This window comes from Anolis sagrei, chromosome 2 (assembly GCF_037176765.1).
Source record: "Anolis sagrei isolate rAnoSag1 chromosome 2, rAnoSag1.mat, whole genome shotgun sequence".
Taxonomy (NCBI): domain Eukaryota; kingdom Metazoa; phylum Chordata; class Lepidosauria; order Squamata; family Dactyloidae; genus Anolis; species Anolis sagrei.
In genome coordinates, this window is record NC_090022.1 from 115,786,375 (window position 1) to 115,791,272 (window position 4,898).

A 4,898-nucleotide genomic window follows, 5' to 3' on the forward strand; every position below is an offset into this window, starting at 1 on the left:
AAGATTGCAGGATCAAGCAGTTGCACCAGTAAGCAGATGTGAAGCAGACCAGTGAAGTCTCTGGTCCACTCTGGGTTGGAGACTGCCGTTATTGTCCTTAACCTCTATCTATTCTTCTGCCTGAGATGTGTTCTTAAGTTTGAAAATCTGTACTGCCATACCTAACTTGCTTACAAGTTAACCACAAACTATCGCTTCATCCAGAACCCCCAGTGGCACAATGGGTTAAACTGCTGAGCTGCTGAACTTGCTGACCAAAAGGTCAGTGGTTCAAACCCAGGGAGCAGAGTGAGTTCCCGCTGTTAGTCCCAGCTTCTGCCAACCTAGCAGTTTGAAAACATGCAAATGTGAGTAGATCAATAGGTACCACTCCAGCAGGAAGGTAACAGCGCACCATGGAGTCATGCCAGCCACATGACCTTGGAGGTGTCTACGGACAATGCCAGCTCTTCGGCTTAGAAATGGAGATGAGCACCAACCCACAGAGTTAAACACGACTAGACTTAATGTCAGAGGAAAACCTTTGCCTTTACCTATCACTTCACCTCTGTGCTGTATTTTAAGCCTGCCTCATTATGTAAAACAGTTTTATTACGCATACTGGTTTTACTTCTACAGACACATAGCTGTTTGCATGTTGTATCTGTGGGGAACACTTGTTCCAGATTATGTGGTTCTCCCTTGCAAAGACTAAATGGCAGGGGAATTATGTCTACCCACAGAACATCCATGAACCTTCAGTTTTTAATGCTGCCTGGGCATTTCCTGCGCTCAGATAATGTGCAGGTATCAGTACATCTCATAAATGGAAGAATGCTTCAGTTTTGATTTTGAGCCAAACTACAGTAGCATAGATGTATTTTCGTGATAAAAGATTACAAAAAGAGGAAGCACAGTGTAACTTCTAATGTTTAGTTCCCCATTTTATTTCAGTGAATTATTTTATCTAAGCTGTGCCACCACAAATCTCAGTGACGACTGCAGTTTCTACCACATCCTGGAAAAAAAGGTCATTCCCAAAACACAATATGGGAAGGAAATAGACCTGATTAGTGCTTCTTCCCTTCTTTGAAGGGGCATTCCTAAGTGACTTGAGTTTACTCAGATATAGAATGACGATTAATCCTTGACATATGCGGTGGGTGTTACGGCCTGGCAGTGGGCATTTCCCCTTTTCAATATCAACTTTATATAAAAGGAGCAAAAGATACAGCTGGAGAGGAAACAAGAGCTACCACACTGCACTGCCACTGTGATCCAAGTGAGCTTTACAGTTTCCTTTCAGGTATGGTTTCACTTGGGTTGGGTTAAAAGATCTGTGACAATGAGGGGAACTAATAGATAATAAGAAGCTGTAATGTGTGCACATATTGCCTTCTCTGCATGCACACAAGTGTGTTAGGATAAGGGAAGCTGTATAAAAATAGTTTTTGCAGATGCAGCCATGCTTATTATGGAGCCCCAGGTGGCGCAGCAGATTAAACTACTGAGCTGCTGAACATGCTGACTGAAAGGTTGGCGGTTCGAATCCAGGGAGTGAGGTGAGATCCCGCTGTTAGCACCAGTTTCTGCCAGCCTAGCAGTTCGAAATGTGAGTAGATCAATAGATACTTCCTTGGCGAGAATGTAACGATACTCCATGCAGTCATGCTGGCACATGAACTTGGAGGTGTCTGTGGACAACGCTGGCTCTTCGGCTTACAAATGGAGATGAACACCAACTCCCAGAGTCAGACACGACTAGACTTAATGTCAAGGGGAAACCTTTACCTTTTATCATGCTTATCACTGGAGGAAAATAGTAGTCTTGTGACACCTTAAAAGGCTAACACATGTAATCTGTTGGACTTTACAAGTATATTTCAGACTAATCGGGGCTTAAAATTGTTAATGGAGGCTTTGTGAGGAGTATTAAACTGTTGACAGAGATAGTTAGAATTTGCCTGCTGATAAGGCTGGAGGAGAGGGAGTTTAATATGGGCAAAAGTGGCCAAGCTTTGCTCAATATGAGATGGGTTGAGGGTTGTTTTCATTATATATTCTGTATTGTACAACGGTCTAGTTGAAGAATGGTATGTTACCAGAGAAGCAAATGGTTATCACAGAAACAGAGACTAAAAGTATTGCATGAAACCTTTTCATGTTTTATGTCACTTTCATCCCTGGGTAACAAGAAGCTGCTGTGTGGACTGGCTCTATGTATTGGAGTAATGCAATTCAGATGTTGAGTCTGCAGTGTTGGCTCTTCAGTGGCTCTTTCACACATTCAAGAGCACTGGATGTCTTGTACCTCAGCTGCTAAAACATACCAAGTTAATATTTACCTCAAAGGTAATGGAATTTCTCTCATGACATTTCTTCACAATGGCACCAAAGAACAAACTGACACTTGCAAAATGCCAACAGTTGAAAATCTTATGCATTGAGCACAGGGCACAGCGTGACCACAGCAAAGCATTTGCAGAACTGTTTCATGGCTGTTCCAATGTGGGTAGACTGTAATGTATAGCACAGAGAAATAAGATTTATTACACACCATTTAGTTTGTTCTAATTATGTCAAATGGCTGGGTTTTCTTGTAGGTATATGCGCGTATTTCTAATACTTCTTCCTATCAAAGAAACTACCAGCATTCCCAGTATTGAATCCAGCACCATTGTTTCTACAAGTGAGTATGAAATGAACTTTGTGATACAGAATTGCTATATAACAGTTATGAATGGCCTGAACCCAAATATGTAAATTAAAGCATTTCTTGCTATATACATAGCTTTTCTCCTCCAAATCTAAGGTGAACTTACACAATATCTTCTGTTTTATGATGTTCAAAGGCTAACATTTTTTGATTGCAGATTTTTGATTGGCAGTGATAGTGTTCTCAGGCACCTTGAGTTTTTGTGTAAATACACTAAAATGTGATCACTCATGCAGACACCTGTGTGTAGACAAAAAAAAAGATCTTTTTGCTATTATAATTACAGGGGATAGATTCCTATCCCAGCAGTTACCTGAAACTGCAGATAAGACTGAACACTATTAAATTAACTGACTTCTAGCCCCAGTGTACTGTAGACTTGTCTAGGAGGTCTTAAAGACTAGAAAGGTACCCTCTCTAGGAATATGCTGGATCATCCAACACAATTCTATGATAACATCTCGGTGAATGCATAACATAGCATTTTCTGGAGAACCTAGCAAATTCCTAAAGAGACTATTTTCCCCAAGCAAAGGTAAGTAAAACTGTAGATACGGTTCTGCTCTTACTGTCTTACAAGAAGAGATTAACTTAGTTATGGATATCTTCCACTAGATCAATCCAGTCATATTAGTTTTCCCTCCTTCTATAGGAGATGATTAAGATGATAAAACACATTCATGTAACTCATTTTCCATATGAATAATTTCTCTAGTCACCAATGAGCTCCATGGCTGCTTTGAAGGAAGACACAGTTGCTTGAGTTATCAGAACATGTTTTCATGAGCACTGATGAGAAACTGCAAACGTTACTTAACCAGTGGCCATGAGCTAACTTAATTTATGCTTATCCTGGGGTTATCTGGGAGTTATCTGGGACCCTGATTCAGAAAATTGCATTGGATAGACCTCATCAGCTCTAGTTTTTTAGATATGGTTATCATGGTTTTCTATGGGCAAGCAGGTGGCAACTGGTAGATGACATCTGTATCTCAAAAACCAAAGCTAATATGGGAAAATTGGTGCCATTTTTGAATCAGCGGGTCAAATATACCACGGAATAATATTTGAGGCACCAAAATGTGTATTGGCCAGTGTAATCATTCAAAGACCCACCAATAAAATAGTTTGACAAAAAAAAATATCTGTTTTCTTTCAGCTACGAGCAGGCAGTAAGACCTAATGCCTAGAATTTCTGCTTCCATGGGTAGAGACCGCTCCCCAGCTGTATGATCAATGGTGAACGACTGGAAAACAATAAAAAGCACATGTCCACTCTCTTCGTTTTGCTGTTCCATGGAGAAATGAGCATCTTCTCCTGTAGCACTTCCCAAAAGAAATTCAGTAACAAAAGAATGCATTACCATATTTACCTTTGCTTGTAAAATTTCTCTGAGAAAAGGAGACACTGCTCATTATGGAGTGTGAACTTCTTTGGGATTTTTGTTCTACTGATATTCAAAAAGAAATTCATTGGAGAAAAATGGATCCTCACTGCAAAGACTTTCCTTCAGTTAATGAACATTTATTTAGAAATTGATTCTGTATTGCACAACAGAAAAAATAGAACCTGAGCATTATGCATTATGTGATATGCCTAGTATAGTGATAAGCCAATTAGTAACAGAAGAAGACATTTTAAGTGGGTTGCAAATAGAAGACATGGAACAACCTTGTGGGGAAAAAAACTAGCTGGGGTGTGGCACTGAAGCTGGGGGAGATTTTTTCCCCAATCAACCTCTGCAATCAGTGTGTCATGGTTGGGAGATGCCAAATGCTCCTGTAAAAAGTACTTTGATAGGATTGAAAGTTTGATATTTCTACAATATGCATAACTATTTAAAATATTTGTAACTATTTCAAATTCAGAAATAAAATGATTGAAAACCAAATCGGTTAGAAACTTCTGTCTCACAATCTAATGCATCACTAGGAATAAAAATATTTTCTCTAATAACTGTCATGGAGTTGGTTCCTTGACTTTTGGAAGCATTCCAACAAAATAGATCCTGGAATCTCCTTGTGTTTAAATTATCTTGAGATGCATTTTGTTCCTCTACAGCTGGTGAAAGATATTCTTCCCTCCCCTCTTGGTCACAACACTTCTGTATTTGGTGTTAAATAATAACCTCTCTAAACACCTTTGCAGAAATATACAAGAAGCTCGGCCTCTCATTGAATATCGAGAAAACCAAAGTGCTCT

General features: G+C 39.6%; 1 long non-coding RNA gene across 1 annotated transcript; it reads left to right on the forward strand.

Annotated features, from left to right (window-relative positions):
* Positions 1-292: 292 nt before the first annotated feature.
* On the forward strand, positions 293-4,587 carry LOC132768664 (uncharacterized). Its single transcript, XR_009630736.2, has 3 exons — positions 293-1,285; positions 2,583-2,668; positions 3,855-4,587. It is a non-coding gene; the product is annotated as an uncharacterized lncRNA (long non-coding RNA).
* The last annotated feature ends 311 nt before the right edge of the window (positions 4,588-4,898 follow it).